Source organism: Vicia villosa, linkage group LG3 (genome assembly GCF_029867415.1).
Source record: "Vicia villosa cultivar HV-30 ecotype Madison, WI linkage group LG3, Vvil1.0, whole genome shotgun sequence".
NCBI classification, from domain to species: Eukaryota; Viridiplantae; Streptophyta; class Magnoliopsida; order Fabales; family Fabaceae; genus Vicia; species Vicia villosa.
This window is the reverse complement of record NC_081182.1, coordinates 101,663,997-101,690,998: the sequence shown is the minus strand read 5'-3', so window position 1 is coordinate 101,690,998 and position 27,002 is coordinate 101,663,997.

Here is a 27,002-nt window from a genome sequence, read left to right as displayed (position 1 = left end):
TAAAGAACCAAACTTTCAACAAAGGCAACAAAGCTTCTTAGCTTGAGTTCCAAGCAACTTTGGGCTATAAATGAGCTATCATACTTCAGCAACAAAGGGAGCCAAAAAAGAGACACGAAATATAGCAAAAGCATAGCCAAGAAACCTCTAAAAATTCTCAAAATTCTCCAAACTTTGTAATTTTCGAATTATATATTTCAATCACTATCAATACAAACCAATTGCTCTAATCATCTCCTGGCACTTAATATAGTAAGTTAGAAGCAATAATCATGGCTATATACTCATAGAACTCGTGTTTAAAAAATAACATATTCGTGCATATTATCAACTTTTGATATCTATACGATAAGCTTATTTAAACAAAATCTAATGCCTTTGCCATCCCTTTGAGATCATATGGGGTAGATCTAACGTCTAACATGTGAGTTTAAAGCCCAGAATCGTGGGGTGCCATGGTTGAAGCTTAAAGCTTCAACCTTTTCGTTTTCATACTTAGCGTGATCAAATGAGAAAACTAACCTCACCATTGGACTCAGGAGGTCATCTTTAGTAGATCTGGGCCATTGTGGTTTTTATTTTCATGCGTTTTTGTAGGTTTCAAAAAATCCAGAAATTCGAAGGTGGAATCCGCAGGTAAAATCGCAGGTAAGTCCGCAGCTAAATCCGCAGGTAACTTGGAGAAGATGATGAACAGTGTAGTTGAACGTTTGACTGCACGCGTGGACAAATCTTGCTTCTCCATTGGCCAGTTTTGGCGCGTGTGGACCCCATCAAGAGTTTGAATTCATTTTGAATTCAGTGCATGCAGTCTTATCATTATGTCATGTTCTCTTCAATCTGGGCCATAGATCTTCATTAAAAAAATGAATCCAACGCATCACAACACGCAGCCTATACCATGGGCTTCACTAATTTCCACACCAGATTAGTATCCTTTTTAATTTTCTATTTTATTTTATTTTTATTGCAAAAATAATCAAAAAATAGTTTTAAAATCCAAAAAATTCCACAAAAAATATTTTAAACTTCTAAAATAATATATTATTTTCTGAAATAAAAAATATTTTATTTTTCTTCAAAATTTCAGTATTTTACATAATTAATTAGTATGTACTTATATATTTGCTTATTAATTATTTTAATTAGTCAAAAAAATCATAAAAAAAATTGTTCTTTGTGTTAAATATTGTTTATATATTATAAACTAATTTTGTACATATTTAGGATTATTTTTCTCATTAAGTTTTAATTATTTGTGTAATTATTTATATAATTATGTATTAATTAACTTAAAAAATCCAAAGACTTCTTCAAAAATTCAAAAAAAATTAGTTTTGTTTTAAAATTAATTGACAAACCTTTTGTACATATTTTAAACTTATTTTCTAGGTTTAAACCTATTTTCATCTTTTTCTTCATTTTAATTTAATTAATCAAGTATTAATTATAATTAAAATAAATCCTAAAAAACCCAAAAACATGCCTTTTATTTTTCTTGCAATTTAAAATTCCTAGATAAATGTATAGGATGTCAAATTCATGTAAATAGGCTAGTTTACGTTTCCTGCAAAATCGATGTAATAGCGTAGATTTACTTTCCGCACTTTACATTTCTGCACTTTAATTTCCAGCACATATAAACTGCGTGTATGTCAAAGATAAAATTGAACCGTTAGATCACTAACTTCAAAGATAAATATCTGAATCCAATCACAATCACATTTGCACCTCTTCAGGTAATCCTTTTTCACAATCTTTCAAAATCAAAGTCAAAATTACACTGTTTCAAGTACAAAATCGAACCTTGCTTTTATATCCGATGACAGGATAGATTTTTAAAGGAAACAAGGATAAAGACCTTATAACTCAGGGTAGACCTCCTAGTTTGCTTGCTCAAATCAAAACAAACAAAATTCTCATACACTGCTGTTTCTTTCAAAACTTTCCAAAAAGACAATACTTTGTATACATCCAAACACGGATTATTACAAAGTTAACGTTCTTTTCAAAACATCTTTCGAAAGATAAACAAGCATTTTGTATACATCCACACACGGATCATTACAAAATTCAATTCACAAAGTATTTGGGAGCCACATATGAGCAATTTCATAGCAATCAAAAATGATCAATCAACAATTGAGCTAAGCAAACTTAAGAGCCCATGGATAACCATGGATACAAAGGGTGCTAACACCTTCCCTTTGTATAACCTACCCCCTTACCCAGAATTTCTTAAAGGTCTTTTTTCTGTGTCTTTTATAAACCTTTCCTTAATTGGATAAAATAAAAGGTCGGTGGCGACTCTGTGATATTTTCAGAAATGCGAAAGCATTAAGCGACATAAAAAAGGAGTCAGTTCACGTATCTCTACAGATCAGAGGTATGGCCCGGTATTGAAAAAATCGGAGGTCCACAGTAATCTTCGAAAGATAATCTTGACAATGTTGATTTCGGCATGACGTTGAGAGAGGACCAATTGTCTATTAGGACTCCTGTGAGTGTATCACCCATGCAGCCAACTGAGATGTGAAGTGGAAGATTATGGTCTACTCCTTCTTCAGGAAGATCTTCGTCACAGAAACTTAGGTTAGTTCCGGCGGAGATGTTGGCAACGATGTTGTTGAATTGGCTTATTGTGACGCCAGGTTCTACAAAAGCTTGTTCCAAAACTTTCTGTAGAGCTTCCCTATGAGCTTCAGAATTCAATAGCAGGGAAAGGACAGAAATCCTAGACGGAGTATGTAGCAATTGATCTACAATGTTGTATTCACTCCTCTGGATTAACTTCAAGATCTCATCATTTTCTTTCGCTTGAACAGCATTGGTCGGATGATTGTCTTGCCTATGTGGTACTTCCTCCGAAGGTTTATCCATATTTTCTGTTGTTCTGTTGAAGACTCGTCCACTTCTGGTGACTCGACTAACATCAGCAATGTTGACAACAGACGGTGATGGTATTTCCTTACCATTTTCAATTAATGTAGCATTGTACTTGTATGGTATAGCCTTGCTAGACTCATACGGTACATGACCTGGTAAGTAGATGACTAGCGGAGCAACTGCCGTCTTCCTGCTATCATACTTAACATGCATTGGTTCAACTTGATTAATTTAAGGAGATACGGTAAAGACTTCGTCATCTTCTCTGTTGGCAAGAACAGTAATGGTATTGTCATCCATCAGCTTTTGAATGTCGTTGCGAACATGCAAACATCCTTGTGAGTTTCTTCGACAAATTCTGCATCTACTGTAAGGATGGAAATCCGTTCCAAAGTAGGCAAGTCCATTTAAAGTTTTATGGAACCTGACTACCGATCCTTCGAGATCTTCAACTTTGTAGATTTTGTATTCTCCTGGACATCCTTGAACCATATTGATGTCATGTCCAGTCCTGACTCGGATATGTTGAATCCATCCTAAGTCCATTTGTTCTTGTAATGCAGCTTGAACTACGACACATCCTTGATTATTCTTTGGACAAACATCGCATGTGAAGTAGTTGTGAGGTGGTACATGGCCGTACCCAGCTTGTTTAGCGTGCATCTTGACAAGATTTTCCCCTATCTGACGAATGTCGTAGATTTGAAGGACGTTAGGGTGTTGATCTATCAGATTTACTGAAGCTTCTTTATGCTGCGGCAAAGGATTTGCTTGGACGTTTGGACTAGTATATTTAAAGGATAGCATTCCGCTCTTCACTAATCGTTGGACGTCAATCGTGAAAGAGAAACAGTTCTCAATATTGTGACCTGGTGCCCCCTGATGATAGGGACAAGATTGGTCAGCCTTATACCATGGTGAGGAACTGTTTGTAGGATTTGGAGGACTCCTTGTCTGAATGAGTCCTTTCGCCAGTAATGTTGGAAACAATTCCACATACGGCATTGGTACGGGGTCAAAGGCAGGATACCTTGGAGCCCGATTGTTGTAATTTGGAGGTCGAACCTGCTGCTGAGGTTGCTGCGACCTTTGTTGAATTTGTTGTTGCGAGACCTGAGGTTGATAAGCTAGTGCTGAGTTAACAACCGGAGTTATTGCTGCAACTTGAGGTTGAAATTTCTTCTTGATTTTGCGCAAGAAATTGCTGACATCTTGATCCTTTTTCTTCTGGAAAGAACTTCCATACTTCCTTGGACCAATAGAAGATTCTGGTTCTTTGTTCAAGCGTCCTTCCCTAACTGCTTCTTCTAAACGTACACCCATGTTTACCATCTCAGTAAAGTCACTTGGTGCACTTGCAACCATTCGTCCGTATTAAAATGGACTCAAAGTTTTGAGATAGATTTTTGTCATTTCTTTCTCTTCAAGTGGTGGACAAATTTGAGCAGCAACTTCACGCCATCTCTGAGCGTATTCCTTGAAGCTTTCTCTATCCTTTTGAGTCATGGCTCGGAGTTGATCTCTGTCGGGAGCCATATCCAGATTGTACTTATACTGTTTGACGAAGGCCTCTCCGAGGTCTCGAAAAGTACGAATCTCTGAACTGTCCAAGTTCATGTACCATTTGAGTGCAGCACCAGTCAGGCTGTCTTGAAAATAATGAATGAGTAATTGTTGATTATCAGTCTAAGTTGACATTCTTCGAGCGTACATTACGAGGTGAATTTGTGGGCATGAATTCCCTTTGTAGTTCTCGAAATCTGGTACTTTGAATTTGTGAGGAATCTTAACATTTGGAACCAGACAGAGGTCCGCAGCATTCTTTCCAAATAGATCTTGTCCTCGAAGAGTCTTGAGTTCCTTCTGCATTTGCAGAAACTGTTCCTGGAACTCGTCCAATCTTTCATACACGCCAGCGTCCTCACTGGGAGCATGATGATATACTTGTCCGCCCTGTGGAGGAAAAGTATGCATAATAGGCTGTGGAGAAGCCATGACAGCAGATTTTGGAATCTCAGCATTCTGTTGTGTGAAACCCATTGTCGTTGCTCTTGGAACATCAATTTCCCGAGGTTTGTAACCCTCCGGCGGTTGCATCTCCATTGTAGCTCTTGGAACTTCAGAAACTGGGGGTATGTACCCTTCTGGAATAAAGTTATACGGCATGCCCCAAGGTCGGTTGGGTGGCATGGTATACTGAGGAATATGAGTAGAAACAATCTCGGAAACCACAGTCCTTTGCGGTTCTTCTGGCGTTGGTCGATTCTGTGCAACTACCAGGGCTTCTACCATACTATTGAGTCTTTCAATAGCATCTTTGAGAGTATTAACCTCTTCTCTGAGTTCTCCATTCTCTTGCTCAAAGTCTTCCATTCTTTTCTTGCGACTTGAACGAGTGTTGTATGGATGAGACAGCTTGAAAGTCTTGGTTCACCTCCTTCTCCTCCTCTCTTTCTGGAGAAAGGAAAGTGAGTATTAGATCCGCGACAATTCTCGTGTCAGTGCGTACGACTAAAGCGATGTATGATATGCAATTAAGTTAATATTTTTCAAGGAAACACCATAATTACGTTATGAAACATCAAACTTTTATTAATTAAGCGAAAACACCATTTTTACACACTTTGAAAAAGAAATACAGAGAAACTGAGAGAAAGGACTCTAAAACTTTGACGAAGAGCCGACTTCACGTTCTAACATTTTCTTCTGTTTCTTGAGCTCAGCGTTCTCTGACGTGAGCTGATCGATGATCCAGGAAGCAGGAGGGATATGATGAGAAAGTGACGTTTGTGACACTTTTCGATCGAGCACTTCAAGTAACTCATCCTTCCTTCTTAGGATGTTATGAATCTCAACGTTTTCCGTGTTGACGATTCGATACTTGTTCCTCCAAGCATTCCTTTCTTGGCATACCTTGTTTAATGCTGCTTGTAATTTTTCAACATTGGTGGAGAAAAGGTATATTGGTTCCCTTAGGGGAGTGGGTTCTTGATGTTGATATGGCATCCTGAGCTTGAATGCTCTGACGCGTACCCATTGAAGGTAAGGATCCAGGGAGATGCAAAGATGTTTTCCTAACAATCTTCTCCCTTTGCTGTGAACAAAACGCCAGGCTTGGACAATTTCCTTTTTCAGCATGTTGCCATGATCGTCGATGTTCTTGAAGAACAGACCCTCCAATTGGATGTTACTTGGTATATTTTTCATACGATAGTCGTATTGACGACGGGCTAAAGCTGGATTGTAACTGATTCCTCCCTTAGTTCCAATAAGGGGTACGTTGGGAAAACTTCCGCAACTGAAAATGATCTTGGTTTCGTCGTTGTCAGGACTACACCATTCAATGTCCGTATGAGTGAGGGACATGATTTTCTATGACCAGTAAAGGCCATCCCTCATATTTCAGAAAGTGCTAGACTTTGGCAGGTGTGAAACGAACCATTCGTATAACAACGGTACGCAGCATGTGATTAATCCTCCTCGCTGCAGGTTTCTTGAATGCACAGAGTGATAAGCATCCGCAAGCAAGGTTGGAACTGGATTTTCAATTAAGTATATGTTTGGTTTGGCTTTTGGAAGGGTCAAAAGCACTTCTATAGATGTAGAATTGATTTTGAGTGATTTAAAGATGTTTGTTTAGGCAAAAGTAGAATTGATTCTGTCTCCAAAATTGATTCTACTTGAAGCTAGAATTTGTAGCTTCTGCCTCCAGAATTGATTTTGGATGTTTTTTACACTGAAATTTATTATTCAACTCACTTTTACATAAAGGTATCCAAACATAAATCAATTCTGCTAAACTCAATTCTGATAGAATCAATTCTACCAAACTCAATTCTACTAGAATCAATTCTGTCCACCGCCAATCCAAACACACCCTAAGAAGATCTTAATTGCGTCGATGTCGACGAAATCGTTAATGTTAGGGAACAAAAACAATCCGTAGATAAGCAAAGCCAAGATTTCCTCAAAAGCGCTCATATCTTGGATGCTGACGAAGTACTGAGCTTGATCAAACAGGAATTTGGAGGGCAATCCTTGAATTCCTCCTCTACTCACCATATGAGTTCTGATGTCGACTACGTTCAAAGGAGTAGTTGCAGCGATGATAATGTCGTCAGGATTCTTTTCCAAACCGGAGTACGGATCTTGCGCGTACACGGGTATTCCAATCAGACGAGAGTACTCCTCCAACGTAGGCATGAGCTGATAATCTGGAAAGGTGAAGCAGTGATACGTTGGATCGTAAAACTGTACCATGGTGGGAAGGATCCCATCCACAATGTTGGTATTGAGCAAAGGCAGAAGTTTTCCATACTTCTCCTTGAAAGCCTGGGGGTTGACCACCAGTTTTCCGAGCTTTTCCAGTTCCTCGACCTGGGGAATCTTGAAGGTGTATTTCCTAGCTCTCTTTCTTCCGTAATCCATGGTATAGATCCTTAAGTCCTTTCTCTGTTTCTCTCTTTCTATGAAGTTCAAAACGTTTGTTATTTAGTTTCCTTGAAAAACGACTCGAAAAAGACTCTTTTGTTTTTAGTTGTTATTAATGAATGATGCATGAATGCATGAATGCACACACAAGAGGTTTTAAACAAACATGGCGCAGAAGGGTATAGTGGTCATGAAGTCAAAACGCAAACCTCGCCCCAATGGTAAACTAAGGATAAGGATTTTTGTACCTGTAGAACGGGTTCTAGGGGTCTCAGAGTTTTTGCTCAACCTTAAAGATACGTTGACTGGTATCTATAAGAGAGTTTTCTCTGAGTGTAGTATCTGCGTGACAATTACTTCCGTAATCACCGCTCTACGTCCTAAAAAAGGCTTTAAGTGGGGTTAATGTGTTTCTAGGTCCTCCTGGTACAAATCAGTCTCGGAATGCAGTGGCGCAGTTAATCACAACCAGCCAGGCAAATCCCAAGAGTAGAATTGGAAACCAAGATTAGAGGGTCTTCACCGGGAAGACATCCTCCATCCTATCTTATGTTGCACTCAAATCCGGGTATAGGATTTCTCACCACAAGGGTGAATCAAGCCCTTTTCCCGATACAGAATAAACAAAATAAACAAATATATATGCAACAAACACATGATATGACACAGAGGTTAGGCATGACCTCTCTTGTTTGAGGGGGAATTTGGCATCCCTAATTCCTCATTGGGGCTGGACCAGCAACAGGTCAACCATTGGTTTGGATGAAAAACCAAGGTTTTTAACACTTATATCCCCAGCAGAGTCGCCATTTTTCTATGGTGTCGTTTTTTTTTACCTCCCCGTTTCACTTAAGAGGACGGCACGCTACACCCTTCACGCGAAATTTGGAAGGAGAATGCGCCCGTGGTGGGAGGAATTTTATTTCAGTTCTTCCTACGATATCACACGAACTTTCTTATTTGTCCTACGAGTAGGAAAGGGGAAAAAAGATCTCAACTAAACCCTAGGAGTTTGCTAAGTGTGGGGATTTCACCTAGACTAGAAATTCTGGAGTTTGGGGGGTCGGTTATACATAGGGAAGTGTTTAAACACCCTACATATCTGTAGTACTCTACAGGAACCTTCTCTGTGTCTAAATGTGTTTACTGCTAATGATTGGGAAAGTTTCTCCTTTGTGTTAGGAGAAGGAATTGAATTGAATAAAAGAAAGACAGACAGACTGACTGACTATTTTTGGTATTTTATTAGCTCGCTGAGATTCCTTGTGAAACTCATGCCTACATATCCCTAATGGAAGTCAGAGCTTAATGTAGTTCGGGGAACTAATTAATTATTAATTATTTTTTGGGTGCCTTGCTTGAAGCTCAAGGTTGAAGCTTGAATTAAATCTATGTTTACAGTAAAGAGACATGAAGTCATCTTTATAGAGAGGTATTTCTACTATTCCACCACAAACATTTTAAAAGAGTGACAGAATGATTGAATTCATTTCATTAAGAGAGTGACCTTACTTGGGTGTTTGCAAGTATGCTAGTATCTCTTGAATGAAAGAAAGATGCTCGTCCAAATTAGGGAAAGTGTACAAGTCTGGGGATGTGCCAGAGCATGTCTTTCAAAATCCTAAACGGGAGACTTGATTGAAATTGAAATGAAATGTAATGTTTGTTTGTTTGAATGTGGTGAGATAGAAGAAAGATCTCTCTATAGAGATAAGCTATGTCTATCTACTGTATAAAAGATTTGATTTTTAACTGGCTTGCATGAGGCCCAAGCTTGAGGCTTTTTGATTGATTGATTATTATTATGACTCTAGGAGAAAGCTCCACTGGGGATTAATTTACAAGGGATTTTTATGTTCTGTACAAAGCCCAGAATTGAGGCTGACTCTACTTAGGGAAAATCTATTTTGATGGGTTTTATTTGGTGTTCTGTACAAAGCCCAGAATTGAGGCTGACACTAACTAGGGGAAATATTATTTTCTGCCTTGTATGAAGCCCAAGGTTGTGGCGGACTCTTAAATAAACTGAGTATGGATGACTCTATGGGAAAAGATCCTAGATGTTAGGAATCTTTGACACACGACATATGGTTTATCTGCCTTGTACAATGCCCAAGGTTGTGGCTACTGAACAATGAAGGACTTACTAGGGGAGACTCTATTATCTGCCTTGTACAATGCCCAAGGTTGAGGCTGACTATTAACAGGGGAGTTTTATTGTTTTGGTGCCTTGTATGAAGCCCAAGGTTGAGGCTAACTATTTTTTTGTTGGATTTTTGACTCTATTGAAGGATTTATTTAGAAAGACTGATTTTTTTTGGAAGCTAACCCTTTCCAGGGGTTTTGACTCAGCTGGAGAAATTGTCTGTTAAAAGACTGATTTTTGTCCTGTTTTTTGGAGGCTGACCCTTTCCAGGGGTTTTGACTCTTTTGGGGAAATTATCTCCTAAGAGAAATGAATCTTTGGTTTTTGAAGAAGTGATTTTGGAGGCTAACCCTTTCCAGGGGTTTTTATTAAAATGAATGGCAGAAAGATTATCTAGTGGAGACTTCTTGTTTAAAGCCCAAGATGAAGGCTGACTCTTGCTGAGGATAAGCAAACATGGATCCTAGAATCTGTTAAGGAAGATTGATGAAGATAAGGGTGACAGAGACTGTCCATGTCTCTCATTCCAAAAGGTGTACTCAATGTAAAATTTAGACAACCTTAGCTTGTTTAAAGTCTGGCTTAAATTGGAAGAAACTCACCAGGGTATGTTAAAAGGTGACTATAGACCTGTTCCTATGTTTGTAAGAAACCTGATGGGTCCTTGTATACAAGCTCAAGAGGAAGCTGGAAATGCTTTTAAGAAGCCTGTGGGTCCTTGTACAAAGCCCAAGAGGAGGCTAATCGAGGGTCATCGAGGGTCCTTGTTATAGCACAAGAGAAAGCTATGTAGTTTTGAACTTATTTTGGCTTTAAGCAAATGGGTAAGAGGTTTCACCGGGAATAATTCCTCTTTGGGTGGATGTGTCCTATTTTTTTGGATTCTAAGGTTTTTGCCAAGATGTTTCACCGGGAATAATTCATCTTGGGGGTTTGAACTACAGATCTCTAATTAGGAAAGAGCCTTCACCGGGAAGACATTCTCAATCCTAGGCCATATTCCTATAATATATATATATAGTTTAACTGTCCTAAGGTTTACACTCAGACGTAGTTCTAAACAAATATATGCACAGTTTATATTTGACAGTAATTTAAATAAAGACTGTAAATGGAAAGCTTGTAAAGCCTAACCTGGATGGAGTGGAGGCCTTTGAAGAAGTATGTACAAAGCCTTACCAGTAATTGATGGATAACAGTTGAATATATATATGATAAACAATTAATGGTTTTTGAAAACAGAAGAAGTGAAGATGGACATAGGTCACATAGGTATCTGAAGAGTTTCACCGGGAATAATGCCCTTCAAATACCAGAAGAATGTTTTTGAAAACAGAAAGAAGATTTTGAAAATAGAGTTTTGAAAACAAGCTAAGAAGAGAAGAAGGTGTTGGGACTTACACTCTATTAGAGGCCCACTTGAAAATGATTCACTGTTATGAGAAACAGTTGAAAATGATTGAAATGATATAAGGTTTTGTTGTTTGAAAACCTTAATCATCTGTTTGATCGGAGATTGAAAACAGTTTTGCAAATTGACAAAAGTCAACTTAATTAAGGCAAAGATGAAATCTATACCTAATTAAGACCTAAATAATTAGGGTTTTATCATAAAATTATTCACAAAGTAATTAGGTTAAAACAAAATGAAAATATATATTTTAAAGTATTTAAGAAAACATTTAAAACATACTATTTTAAACCTAATTAAAATACATGAAATAAATAATATTTTTATGATTTTTTTATTATTCATAAAATAGGTATATTTAATAACAAGTGTATGAAAAATGAAGTGAAAATGAATTAATTTGATAGGTTAAATAATTGTGTAAAGTTGATGAAAAAAATGGAAGAAAAATAGTAGTAAAAAATATGGTTTGGTCTCACCAAGGGTTGAACTCACGCCCTCTTGGTTATCCAACAAAACAATTACCAACTGAGCCACGCGCGTGGACTGATTAGCAGAGGTGCCCATGTGATTATATGTGAAAGCAACGCATGAAAAAGATTTGAAAAAAATAAAATGGACAAAAGGTCTGAGGGGGGATCGAACCCCAGACCTAAGGCATGGCAAGAGTTTGGACGCGCGCTGTAACCATTGGGACACTACAATGAATTCGTAAGTGACACACCTATCATTCAAAATAAAATAAACTCGTTTCTGGGAAATTCAAAAAAATGGCGCCACCATCTTCATCTTCAACCTCAAGCTTTTGAATTTCTGGAAATCGTATCTCTCTCAATTCTCAACCAAATCCAAAGATGTAAAGATGGATTTTGCTCGTTTTTGGACGAGGATCATGATGGTGTCCTTTAATTTTATTTATTTTCAGTATAACATAAAATTCGCAAGCATGAACACTAAGAACCCTAAAACTAGAATTAAACATGAAATACTATATATGCATGATTTGATGCAATTGATTGAGGGCTAATGATCTATGAAGGTGCAGAAACCAACTGGTAACTTCATTTTAAATTTATCATGCGTGAATTATACAGTTTGAAGCTTTTGAAACTTACCTGAAAAATGAAGATTTGGCTCTGATCAAAAGGTGTTACAGAACTGTTGTAACGATCCAGATAGCTTCAATGACTCCTTTGGAAGGTGTTGAGATGCCTGGCTTGGACTGAAAGTGCCCAGAACTTCTTGCTCGACCCCAACTGCAACAGCTCCAAGTGAGAGGTGAAGATGATGATTCTTCACGCCCAGAAGTGTTTCAGAGGTTTGGATCACCTCTAAATGACTCCCCTAAGGTGTTTGAATACTTAATTCCAAAGGAAGAGCTCTGGTTTGAAGAATCCAAGTCTTCTTGCCAAAGAACCTTTGAAAACCTTAAGTATGAAGAAAGAAGAGAGAAAGCAAGAATTATGTTGCTTTGATGTGTTTTCTGATGAGAAAGAGCCCTCTATTTATAGGCAATTGGCTCAGAGCAATTGAACATAGCAAGCTTGCTTAGTGTAGTGAGTTTGGTTTCTTAGCCAAGAAGAAAATTTGAAAAGATCCAAAATGCAATGATGCATTTTCGGGCTAGCTTCCCCAACCATTGATCTTGTATGATCTAAGGGAACATTTCTGATTCAGAGGAGAGTTCTAATTGGCTTAGAACAAGATTCCTTGATGATTCATCATTTGCCATAAATTCAAAAATGCAATCATTACATAATCACATGCCTTTGTTTTTGGGAATCTTCTCTAATCCTTATGCAATGATGAATTTGGATGCATGGCATGTTTTCAGATGCATTAGAGGTCGTGTAGAAATGCTTAAAAAAAATAAAAGAATCAAAAAGTCTGGGGCGAGGGGGATTCGAACCCCAGACTATGGGCATGAGGAGACTAAGAGCGCATGTGAGGCCACTAGGGCAAATGATGAATTCGTTTGTAAAACGCATACCATTCAAAATAAAATAAACCTGACCTAGAGATTTGAATTTTGCACGCCACAGCCATGGTCGTCTTCTTCCTCAAGCTCTCAACCAAACAGGGTGATATAAACATGGATTTCACTCTAAATTTTCTCACGAACTCAAATATGTAACTAACACAGATTTATATTAACTACATCTCACGAATTTACTAAAAAACGTGAAGAACCCTAAAATTTGAAAATAAAATTAAATGGCTATACTGAAAGATAAATGAATGATGATAGAGGGTTTTTAATCCTCTTATGATGCTGAACAAACTAGTATCAAGATATATGAGAAAGAGTACTCGAATAAGTGGGTTAGAGTTTGAAAAAATACCTCTGAAAATGGAGGTCGTGAGGATGATGAGGAACACCTGGGCTTGTGTGAGTGATCCTAAAAGCTTCCTGGGGACTCAGTGATGCTAACTGAATACTTATTTTGACTTGAATCCCTCTGAATCGTCCAACTCGACTCCTTCAAATTGAGCTTCAAGTGAACATGGAGGTTGATGAATTTGTAGTTACAAATGTGCTGCAGGCATCTGAATAGCTTCACTACACCTCTAGGAACATGTTGATGTGCTTAGATTGGCTTGACACCTTCTGAATTCTTCTACAGACCTCCAATTGCTTAAGCTCCAAAGTGAGAGTGACTATGGTGTTACTCCACTTACAGAAGTGATCCAGGTGCTTGGATCACCTCTAATGAACCTCCTTGAGATGTTAGAATGCTTACTTCTCAAAGAAGAGCTCTGGTTTGAAGAAATCGATTCTTCTTGCCAAAGAACTTTGAAAAACCATAAGCATGATGGAGAGAAAGAGAAAGCAAGAATTGGAGTTGCTTTGGTGTGATTAATATGAAGGAGAGCACTTGTATTTATAGGCAAAGAGTTCAGTGTAAATGCAGAGGAGTGAGCTTGCTTAGTGAAGTCATTTTGGTTTCTTGGCCATGAAGAAATTCAAGGAATCTTGCAAATGTGATCATTGCATTTTGGAGCTAGCTCCCTATCCATTGATCTCTTCTGATCTTAGGGGACAATTCTGACGAGAGGAGAGTTCCAATTGGTTGGGAAGAGATTCCTTTGGTGATTCATCCATTTGCCATAAATTCCCAAATGTAATCATTACATTTTCACATGCCTTTGTTTTTGGGAATATTCCTCAATCCTTATGCAATGATGAAAATGGATGTATGGTATGCTTGCAGATGTATTATGGGTCGTGTAACATCATTTAGTGAAGCCATTTGCACAAAATTGCAAAGTTTCAAATTGTACATGACCTATAATTTCACTTCATGAGGCCAACTTTGAACAAGCATAACTCTTAGCTCAAAATGAATTTGGAGAAGGTTGAACATAATTTGGAAAGCCCTAAACATCTACTTCAAATTATTAGTTTATGGTTCCTTCAGAATCCTTTGGCAAATTTGTGAAAAATGAGGCCAAAGTTGGAAGAAAACTAGGTTAAAAACACTTAGAAAATTTTCTAAGTGTTTATGACCTAAAACTTCAAAATTTCCAAATCTCTTAAATGATTGATCTTTTGAAAAAAGTTCCATTGTAAGATGTTGTTTTATTTTGCAAGATCTACAACTTTCATGTTGGAAGTTTTTTGAGTTGTGTAGGTGAAATTTTGAGTTCCCACAATGCCCTCAAAAACCCTAATTCCCGACTTTTTGCTCCTTGAAGATTCTTCTTGAATTTCTTTGGTCAAATGACTTTAATATCCATATATTGATGATATTGATCCTTGAAAGTCATGGTTTGACCAAAAATCTTAAAAGTCAAAGGTGATCCCATATAGTTGACTTTTTCCGGATAAGGTGAGATTTTGGACTTTTGTGTGGAATTAAGATCTTCTCCTCAAATGAGTGATGTAAATGGGTTATATTGAGGTAGAAGAGGTTCTTGAATCATGTCTTGAGTTTTGGATCCATGCCCTGATTAAAAGTCAACTATCCAGATGAATTAGGTTAAAAACCCTAATTGTCGACCAGATGAAATTGGTGACTGTGGATCTTGAATTGAGGTGTGATGTCTAGTGGATCTTATGGTATGGATCATTTGAAGATGATTGAAGTCTTTAATAGATGTCCTGGAGCTTTTTAGGGTTTCCCAAAGGTGATCCCTGATTTCAGTCCTTGATAGGCTCAAAAACCCTAGTCTGGTGACCTGAGTAAATCTGTACTCAGAGGACTGGGTGTCTAATCAATCATAGGTGAAAAAATGAAGCTCTTGAGTCCTATGATTATGTTAGAGACTAATCCTTCTACTGATTGATCCTTTGCCTGAGTTTTCTTGTCTTTGAACATCCTTGATTAAATGCCAAATGAAGAAGTGACTGCTCTGGGTACTTGCTTTGACCTGATGAAAATCCTGAAGATATGTCATCTCAGGGGGGTCAAAAATTAGGGTATGACAGTGATTAATCGATTTAATCGGAACAAACAACAAATTGGATTTTTAATACCAATATCATATACTAATTTATTTATAAAAAAATAATTATTATATGAATAATATATTAAAAAGAATTAATTAAAACAAGTAACTTAATTAAAATTATTTTAGTTATTAGGGTTTTGATTCAGCGTGGTTGCCATTAGAGTGCATGGTATAGGCATCACACTCTGGAGCGTTAGATCTAAGGGGTCTGTGATCCTAAGGGGTCAGATCTGAGGAACATGGTAAACTGCTACACTGGCGCAGCAGGTAATCAGGAAGCAAATGAGTTCATAAAAATATGTTGAAGAGGGGGTTCGAACCCACGCCCTTTTGTTTACACACACCCACGCCAACCACTCAACCACACACGCCCTTTTGATATAGGAAACGCACTCAACGAATAATATAAAAAAACAAAAAGATATGGAGACCAAACGCGCGCGAAGTTTAAACAAACCAGTGACACGCTGCCACGCAATCATCTTCTCCACAGAGACCTGTAAAACCCTGCAATTCTTGCTACGAATTCGCTACGAATTCGTTCGTAGCCAATCAACCTACAAATGCTAAAAACCACATACGTGCACATAAATGATTCGCGACCGTCCTAACTTCTTCGTCTAAGGCCCCTGAGTTTGATTATGCCCCTGATTTCTTCTAATTTTAACCAAAACAAAAAGCCCTAAATTCAAACTTAGAATCCCTAATTCGGCCTCCAATGGCCGAATACGTTTTAAGCACCCAAGACTTAATTAACCAGTCCAAAAACGTTCAAGGCGCCAAGACATAACAGAATATGCAATCATAATACATTAACATGGCATGAATTCACGCGACCGACTCAGTTTTTAAAGAGACTTACCGTGGCTTTAATGGAGGTGTTTCTGGGGGTGTTGTCGTAGAGTAAGGATCCAGATACTTTCAGAATGCCTTGAGGAAGCTTTTGCACTCTTTACAATCTCTTGCAAGTCATGAAATCTCCAAATCCGAATTCAATTTTTTTGGTGAATTTTTTAGTTCTTGAATGTGTGCCTCTGCCCAGAATTTCGTCCCCTAATCCTATGCCCTCTATTCACTACTTATAGAAGAGTGAATTAGGTTAAAAAACTAAACCCAATCTCCATAATTCATGTGATTGATATTTGATTGAGATTTTGAACAAAATCTTTCTAAATTGGACTCTTATTTCTCCTTCCTTTCCCAATCTTTTTATGCACGAATTTGTATTGCAATATGCAATAAATATTGATTGGAATTGATTATTTTGAAGTCTACATCCAATTATTTGATTTTCCTTGATTTATATAACTTTAAACCATTACTTAAATGAATAAAAAATCATATAAATCAAATAAAAATACTATAATTTGTGAAAAATGGATTTAATAGCTTGGATAACTTGTGGACCAAGATTAAGTTATAAAAATATAAGCCCACTTGCAAGAAATTCCATTTTGAACCCCTTTCATTCACATTTTGCCTCCAAATTTTGCCCAACTTTGACCAAGCATATCTCACTCAATTTTTAAGCTATGAGGGAGTTCTAGGAATTTTTGACCAAGCATAGTTTTCATTTGGAGCTTTTATCTTGATCGTATCCTCTTTGACAAAAAACTGCTTTTGAAGGATGCTTGAAAAGGACCTATAATCTTTTGCATTATACCTCTCAAATGAAGCATTTCTAGCCTTGGCTTGTGAGAGACAAAGTTGTAGAGAATCAAATTTCCTTCAAAATAGCCTTTGAGTGGGGAATTTTTGATGTTCCATGTGAAAGTTATGGCCAGTCAAAGTTGAGTTGACTTTCTCCTAGAGAAACCCTAATTTGAACCTTTTGTATTTGTTCATCTCTGAGTTTCTACTGATAAATCATGATCAAACTTTGATCAAATGATGGATATAGACCTTTATACTTGATGTTTGACCAAAGATCAAAGATTTGGACCATGCTTTGATTGTAGTTGACTTTTAGGTCAAACCAGTTGACTGTGGATCATTTGAACTGTTTGAACAAGTAACCTTTAGAGTTGGGTCTTGATTTTTATCATAGAGGTATCTTAGATCATCATGGTCCCTGGAGAACTTGATTAGGGATCTTGTCTTGTTAATTCCCTCAGGAGAGTACCAAGCCCTAGCTTTAGGAGACTCTTGCTCAGGAGAATGACTGGATGAATCTCTTAAACTTTGAATCATTGTGAATGGAATATGGAAGGCAAATTTTGGTGTATGACAGATAGTATACACCATCATCAGCTTCTAGTCGATAGCCAGCATAACCAGGTGCAGCAGCCACTAGTCTCTTTTGGACTTTCATTGCTTCAACCTGAAAATCCTGCCGAAAGCTTCTCCAAAGGTTTCTTGTAGAAACATCATCAAGATATTTAAGGAAGGCATCTCGCAAGAGATCCAGTCTGGAGACAAATTCATGCTTGAACAACTCCAGGAAGATATGAGGTTCAGGTTCAGGAGGGTTGAAGGTGAATTTGTAGTCAGGGTAAAGGAGGCAATATGGGTTGGATTTTCTGGAAGGTAAGAGATGGGATAGAGAAGGTGGAGCTGCTGTGGTGGATGAAGATGGAATATCTGTGGGGAGGATTGATGAGGATGGGATATCAGAAGGTGTGGGAGGATAGACATTTAGTGGAGAGAGATGGTTGGGGAGGATTTGGAATGGTGAAGGTGTTGTGAGGTTCAGAAGGAGGTGGTTGGTATACTTGCCTGGGAAAATTTGTAGTTCTTTCAGCACGGAAAGACTCCCTGATGCGCTGATCTTGATATTCTTTGGAGTTTACTTTCACAGGATCAAAGGTGACCCTCTGCTTCTTGGCTTTCTTGGTTTCTTCTTCTTGAGCCTTTCTCTTCAGCCTTGCTTCTTGCTTCTTCTTATCCTTCTTCTGAAGGTCAGCTAGAGAAGGAAGCACTCTTCCACGAATCCATGCAGGATCAACAGAAGATTGGGCTCGTACAGAAGCTTCCAAATAACGCTTGACAGCCTTGTTAAGTTCAGCTTGGAACAAGGTAGCAAAGCCTTCAACCGGAATTCTTCTGGTCAGAATATTTGGGAAGATTACAGGAACAGAAGTAATCTCCCTGATAAGTTCCAACCTTTGCAGATCAAAACCATTAATAACGTGCCCTTGAATAACTCCAAAGAACTTGGACGTTCCAATAGTCCTTAGGGAATCCAACAAATCACTTTCTATCAGAATGTCTGAAATAATTCTGGCGAAAGGAATAGCAGTTTTTGGAAGGTGAGGATACTTCTCACGTTCTTCATCTCTTGACTCTTCAATAGACGTCTTCAAATTCTGAAAAAGAATGTTGGAGATGTTGAGTTCAATTCTTCTTCCAATGCAGAAGAGAGTGTATTTATGATCAGGACTGGTGTACGATGAGGAGGATGATCTTCTTCTATGATGGAGAGATCCCAGAATGATCTCAGCCCAAACTTGGTAGAATGGCCTCAACACACCAGTTTGATGAGATTCAATACCAGTAGCATTGGATATTTGTCTATCAACCTGTGGCCAACAAATTCTGCCATGAAGAGGACCAGTACATCCTTCTTCATCAGCCAGGTTGTACAGCTTTCTTATCAACTTTTCAGTTATCACAACTTCATGCCCTAACACGAAGGAGATGATTGCAGTTGGGGTAATCGTTGCATGAGCCCATAAATCTTTCACAAGAGCAAGATAAATTGGTCCAACCAATCTATCAAGGTAGTTTGATCAGCCTTGAGCCATTGTCTTTGCTTCGGGTTTGAAACCATGTACTTTCAGATTTTCAAAATCCACTGAAGATTCACAGAGAACTTCCATTTCTGATGGTGGAATGGAACAGGTCTTCAATGGAGCATACCCATGCTTGCTGAAAACCAGATGAGTGGAAGAAACTTCTGCTTGGCTTGAAGAACTTGACGAGGAATTCTTGGTGAAATGCTTAGATGCAGACACATACTAGGGTTTATGCGTTGAATGCAAAAAGAAAGAGAGGGACAAATGAAGAGAGAGAGAGAGAGAGAGAGAGAGAGAGAGAGAGAGAAAAAGATAAAATGAAGATGAAGAGGAGTATATAAAAGGTTGGATACAAGAAAATAATAAATGCAATATGGTTTAAGTGAAATGATTACAGAAAAACATGACATCAATTTGCATTTAATGAGATATGACGTTAGGAGAGATAAAGTGACAAACTGAAATGATTTTCACAGTTACCTAGTGTCGCGGGGAAAAATCGTTATCTTTTTTCGGGATGAGACACTTGATGCCTTCTTTGGGCTCGAGTGCTCAAAAAATGATTTTTCTTTTGTTCCGACCAAACTTTTTATTGTTTCCAAAGTAGGAAAAGGAAAAAAGCTGCAATAACCTAAAAGTGGGGGGAGAGATCTTTGGGTAAGAGGGTTGGTTATACGAAGGGAAGGTATTAGCACCCAACGCATCTATAGTACTCTATAGGTTTCTTTTCTATGTTTTTCATTCTGTGTTATTGAGAGGTTCTTGTGAAATAGGTGGGACCTAGGGTGTTTGTTTGATTATGCTCGCAAAGATCATCGCGATCCTCTGCATATATATCCCTTAGAGGGAATTAGAGCATCTGTAGCTCGGGTCTACGGGTGCTAAGGTTTGAATGGTTTGAGGGAGAAGTTTTGCTCGCCAAGGATACGACCTTGTGCCTACGTATTCTCAAAGGGATGTTGAGAAAGTCAGAGCAATCGTAGTTCCCACTTATGCTAGTGGAAGCAAAGGATAAGAGACATATGTCATCTAAATGTTCGATGTATCTAATCTATATCATCACATACATCTGTTTGATTTTGTTTGAAAATCTTTTCATTATAAGCCCTGGGCCATGCCACTTATGGTGCTTAGAATGATAAAGATGTTTTTTAGCCAGCCTTGTGGCAAAAACTTTCAATGAAGTCAGCCTTGTGACAAAAAGTTTTGATTAATCAGCCAGCCTTGTGGCAAAAGTTTCAATGAAGTCAGCCTTGTGACAAAAAGTTTGATTAATCAGCCAGTATGGTGGCAAAAAGTTTGATTGATTAGCCAGCCTTGTGGCAAAAAAGTTTGATTGATTGATTGATTGTTTGTGATGATATAGAAGAGATACTCCTATCATAGAGATGATAAATGTCTAATCTCCTAGGGTATTTGATTTGGATATTGGGGATGCTTATAAGAAGCCCGTGGGTCCTTGTACGAAGCCCAAGAGGAGGCTATCCGAGGGTCCTTGCATTGTAAGCTCAAGAGGAGGCTATGGGAGGGACAATCGAGGGTCCCTGCATTGTAAGCCCAAGAGGAGGCTATGGGAGGGACAAGTCGTTTGTACGAAGCCCAAGAGGAGGCATGGTATAGTTGGTTTGAGCTCTTAGAGCGATTTCACCGGGAAACCATACTCTATGTCCTAACCTAAACTAGGGAGATTCTTTGCACGAAGCCCAATAGGAGGCTATGGGGAACCTAGTGTTGTACTAAGTTGAACAAGTATATAACACAATCACAAATATGAACAAGTACGAACAAATATTGACAAGTACATGAACAAATATGAACAAGTATGAACAAGCACATATATATGACAAGGTGTGTGTATATAATGGAGTTTATGAAGGAAATATACCTGTAAGCATGATCCATTTGTATACACGGGGGCTCGGGACTTATACTCGGGGAGAGGCCCATTGAGTTTATTCAAAAGCTATGTAAATAAGTATTTACAAGAGGGCTTGGGACTTATACCTACATGGAGGCCCATGGTATTTTTGGGAAGATTTAAAGAAAACCTTCATTTTTGATCTGTTATTCGAGGTTAATAAAAAACAAATTGAACGAGATATATACAGAAAGGTGTGTGTACAATGAAATACCTAATTTCATGTACAGGAATGGGACTTATACCTATGTGGAGGCCCCTGTTTTATTTACAAAACATGGTTAATTGTTTTATTAACAGACGCGAGGTTTCGTCGTTTGAAAAACTGTTGAAAGTTTTGTTTTGAAAAAGTTTTCTGTACAAAGAAAAACTGTACAAAGAAAAAGGAAAGGGACTTATACTCTCTAATATTCGAGAGGCCCTGGTTTGAAAATCAATTGATCAATCCAAAAAGATTTAATCAATAGTTTCTTTTGAAAAGAAAAACCAAAAAGAAACGGTTTATCGTTTTGAAAAATTGTGATCGTTTGTTTTAAAACGGTTTGAATTTTTGACAAAAGTCACCTTTATTAAGTTAAAAAACAAATTTTAAAGCTTAATTAAGACCTAAAAAATTAGGGTTTGATCACAAAAAATATTTACAAGTGATTAGGTTTGAAAAATCAAATAAAAACAATATTTAAAGTATTTAAAAACACTTAAAAACATGTCATTTTAAACCTATTTAAAAATGTATTAAATAAATATTTTTTGGTGATTTTTTTTGGTATGCATAAAATACATATATTAAATGAGGAGTGTACAAAAAATGAAATTAAAATGAGTTAATTTGATTGGTTAAATTAATTGATGAAGTTGTGTAAAAAATTGAAGAAAAATAGTTGTAAAAAAAATGGTTTGGTCCTGCCAGGGTTTGAACCCACGCCCTGAGGTTCACTACTCAAAACAACAACCAACTGAGCTGCGCGCGCAGCTTGTTTATGATACACACTCATTTAATTATATTCAAAAACAAGTATTTGAAACTTCTGAACAAAAAATGGCGCCAAGAACACATCCCTATTTTGATTTTGAATTTTTCTGAAACTGAACCAATTTGAACAAGTAAAGGGTCTATTTCACTCGATTTTCCATAAGGAACATGATGGTGATCTTTAATTTCATTTATTTTTGTTCTAAGATGGTTAATTTTCTGATGAACATGAAGAACCCTAATATGACAAATCATTGTTAAATCGTGTATGATCATGAAATGATGCAATTGATTGAGGGTTATTATTCAGTGATGGTGCAGAAACAAGATGGTAACTCAATTTTTCATTTATGATGCATGTATGATAGAGTTTGAAGTTCATGAACACTTACCTTAAAAACGGCACAACTGAGGATCGAATTCTGCAAATGAGGGATTCCAGATGTTGTTTCTTGGTCTGAACACCTTCAGTGGACCTTATGGAACATGTTTGGATGATTGGAATGAACTGAAAACCTCTGGACCAGTTGGTGATGCTCGATCTGCAGTAGGGCTCAAGTGAAGATTAAACTTGGTGATTTTGGAGTTACAGGTCAGGGATGATGATTGGGATAGTTCATATATGGTATATGGGATGTGTTTGGATGGTTAGATTGGACAGAATTGAGCTTGAATGAAAATTGGCATGATAAGGCTTATGTTATGCATATTTGAGAAGTGAGGTAGTGATTCTGAGTTCTTGGTGTTTTTGGGGTGTATGGATGGATCAAACACATCACATATGATGTTTATGAGTTGTGGGAAGCATCACTTTGCTCAGAACTTCAAAGGTTTGGAGGTTGGGATTTCTACCTCACTTTGAAACTTGAAACTTGCAATTCAAGAAAGAAGAGAGAAAACCTATGATTGTGAGGTTTTGGTGTGATTTGAAGAGTGATTTGCACCTCTATTTATAGGCCATGGATTCTGAATACAAGCCCTTGCAAGTTGATCCAAGAATGGTGATTTGGCACTTAAGAGATAGAAAGGAATCTTACCATTAAATGCATATGGTTAAAAGTGACTTAACCATGGTTATTTCTCTAAGCTTCTTATCTCTTTCCATTCTGATCTCAAACCAGAAAAATATCTTCCAATTATTGCATTGGTGTGTCATCACTTGGATTATAGGCCATATAGTATTGAACTTAGTGAAAATGGCTTGTAATTTCATGCATAATGACCTCTAATGACAAAATTCAAAACCATAGCTAGGCTCCATATTTTTTCATGCTCTTGGACATTTTGGAAAGCTCATGTTATGTACTTCAAAACCCTAGTTGAAAGTTTCTTCAAGACCTTTAAGGAAATGGGTGAAAAAGATCCATGAACTTTGAAGAAAATGAGGTTTTAAGTGAAATTTTCAAAAGATACCAACTTTGAAGCTCCATATCTCTTAAATGGTTGATCTTTTGGAAAAAAATTATATGTGACAAAGTTGTTCATTGGATCAAAATCTACAACTTTCATGTTGGAAGTTTTTTTCAGTTTGTAGGTGAAATTTTGATAAATTCCCTTCCAAAGTTTGGAAAAAACCATTGAAAAACACTTAGAAATTTTTCTAAGTATAAAAGTCAAACTTTTGACTTTTTGATTCTTGATTGATTTTCTTGATTTTTCTTGACCAAATGACTTCATATATCATATATTGATGTTTCAAAACTTCAAAAGTCAAGGTTGACCAAAATTCCCCAAAAGTCAATGGTGATCTTGTGCAGTTGACTTTTTCAGACGAATCGCGTTTCTGGAGATTTTAAATGAACCAAGCTATCCTCACCAAATGAATGGTATGAATGGATCATATTGAGTTATTGGAGGACCTTGAGCCATGGTTTAAGTTATGGCACCATGTTCTGATTAAAAAGTCAGTTGTTCAGTGAATTAGGTCAAAAACCCTAATTGTCGACCTGATGAGATTGATGACTGTGGATCTTGAATTGAGATGTAATTTCCATTGGATGTTGTCATAGGGATTATTTGAAGATGATTGAAACCTTTGATTGACTTCCTGGGGATTTCTAGGGTTTCCCAAATGTGATCCCTGATTTCAGTCCCTGATAGTTCAAAAAACCCTAATCTGATGATTTGAAATTTCATTGTTGATCAGTCCCTGTGTTGGAGATGTCTTGAGTCAATAGATTAGGTCAAAATGATGCACTTGGGGTCTTGAGGTCATGTCCCAAGTCATTAGGTCAAATCCTGAGCAGAAGTCAGGAGTATGCTATCTTCAGTCAAAACCCTAATTTGGTTGATTCAGTGCCTTTGAGCTTGTTGAAATGAATCTCTGGGGACCAGATGTTGATTGTTGGTGAAGATGGTTCTTTTGAGGTGAAGGGAAAACAAAACCCTAATTGATTGTTGCTTGTACTGATGAGTGATTTCTTGATAAAACCCTGCTGAGTCACAAGTAGCAAACACAAGCTATGCAATTTGTTAGAGATGCAAATGATGCATATGCTATGATATGAGGTGGTATCTTAGGTCAAAAATTGGGGTATGACAGATGCCCCTATTTAAGTTTCTTCAACCTGAGATATGAAGATTGAAAATCTTCATTTTGATAGGGTGGAAGAGACTTAAATATCAGAAGACGCGAATTTTGGACCTAAGATACCAAAATTGCGAATGATGCAAAGATGTCTTTACCGAGGGAATATCAAGAATTGACTCCGCTGGGGAAAAGAGATTGGGAAAGATGCCTCAATCCGTTTTAGGAAGAGAATCCGTTTTTTCGGGAAAGCAAGTGTATGCTTCACCGGGGAACGATAGCTTTGTAGAAAAAGCTTACCTATCGACATTATCGACTATCAACACATGGATAGACTTGTTTAATAATGCGAAGGTGAAAGGTATGAAACTGTGTTACCGACTATCAGCATGGTGATAGACTTGACATGGTAAAAAGAGTTTCAAAGGTTCGGTTAATATTACCGACTATCAACATGGTGATAGACATGTTAAATAATATAACCAGAACAAAAGGTTACCGACTACCAGCCTCGTGATAGCGGTTTTGAAGACATGATCAATTATCAGCCGAATGATAAAAATGATTCTGGAGACTTTGCTAGGGAAATTACTGGTTATTCAGCCTTGTGAACAGTAATAAGGCCCTGCTTGTCAAATGGTCTTCATGATTGATTTCCTAGAGAGGAAAAGTCTTTTGAAATAGACATAAGCTGCTCGGATGATGAGGCTATTGCTTCTTGTCTGTTTTTCACGACTCTATTTGGGGAACCGGAATTTGAATCTCTGGTAAAGACAAGGTTCTATCCATGAATGAATTGGAAAGAAACAGTCAAACAAGACTTTGTACCCAATGAGGAATGAACTCGACTGGGGATTTTCTCCTTCGTTTTGAGAGGAGAAACTAAAGCAACCTTCTTCCACGAGGAATGATCTCAGTGGGGAACTGGAGAAAGAAGATGTTCTTTCTGCTTATGGGTGACAACCTACTGGAGAGATGACACGCCCATATCTGCTTCTTTTCTTCTTTTTCTTTCCTTCTTTTTTTTCTTTTCTCTTTTTCTCTTTTTTTTTTTTGGGATAGATATATCCTGAACAAGTGATTTTAGGCAGATATTTGAAAAATGCAATGATGCATAAATGATGCAAATATGTATGAATGATGAATGTCATGAATGTCGCATGCATGCTAACAATACTGACAGACAAAGAAGTATACTGGAGAGGGACCGACGTCGCAATACAATCAGATACTTGGCAAATGTTCTTCAACACGGTGTAGATAACACAGGTGATGAATGATGCTGCGTGCTTCAAACTTCTCCAGGGAAGATAAGCATCTTTTCTTATTGAGATGGAAGAACCTCTTCACTGGAGATGGAAAATCTTCGTCACTGGGGATAAAATACCTTCTTCACTGGGGATAGAAGAGCTTTTCCTATCATAATCTTTGATTCATCCTATGGAGATAGCTGTTGATGTTCCTTCTGTTGTTCACAACTCAAAGGAAAGTTTCGCTTTTATTTTGAAAAAGAAAAGTAAATTCATTTAAAACTTCTTTTTTCTTTTTCTTTCAAAAGTGAATAACACAATTAAAGCGTCATTTTGCAAGCTAAAAGAAATTAGAGATTGCAAACAAATGGGCACAAGGCTCGAATTTATTTAATAGGATGGTAATCAGCTAAAGGCGTGATTCCACGGAGTATTTACAAAAGTTGAAAATGGTAATTATGCGGAAAAGGCTACATTGAAAGCAATAAACACTATTCCCCCTAACAACTTTGAGTTCCAACTGTGCCTGTCGCTTAAGATTGGCGATGATTTGATTGAAGATCCTTTGATGAAAAAGACTCCTCAGGTGACGAAGTACGGACTGATGCAGTTACTTTGTCATAAATCCCTAATTTTTGCCTAGACTGCCCTTTCAGGTTTTCAATCTACCAGGATGAATTTTTCTGTTTATTGTCTCTAATTTTTGCCTGGACCGCCCTTTCGGGTTTTCAGTCCACCGAGACGCTCATTTTTGCCTAAGTCACCCTTTGCGGGTTTTCGACTTAGCGAGCTGTTCTTTTGTTCTTTTTTAGACAAAGTATTTCTTGACTGCATCAGCATTCACAGGATGTGGGAGTTCATCACCATCCATGGTTGCAAGAGTCATGACGCCGCCATAAAATGTTGTTTTGACAACATACGGGCCTTCGTAATTAGGAGACCATTTGCCCCTAGAATCTGGTTGAAAAGACAAGATCTTTTTAAGCACGAGGTCGCCTTCTTGAAATTCACGAGGTCGAACCTTTTTGTTGAAGGCTTGTTTCATCCTTGCTTGGTATAACTGTCCATGGCATAGAGCAGTCATACGTTTCTCTTCGATTAAGTTCAACAGATCGTATCTGCTTTGGCACCATTCAGCCTCTGATAACTTAGTCTCCATGAGGACTCTCATTGATGGTATTTCAACTTCTACGGGGAGCACAGCTTCCATGCCGTATACTAGAGAGAAAGGGGTTGCCCCTGTTGAAGTACGCACTGCAGTACGGTACCCATGT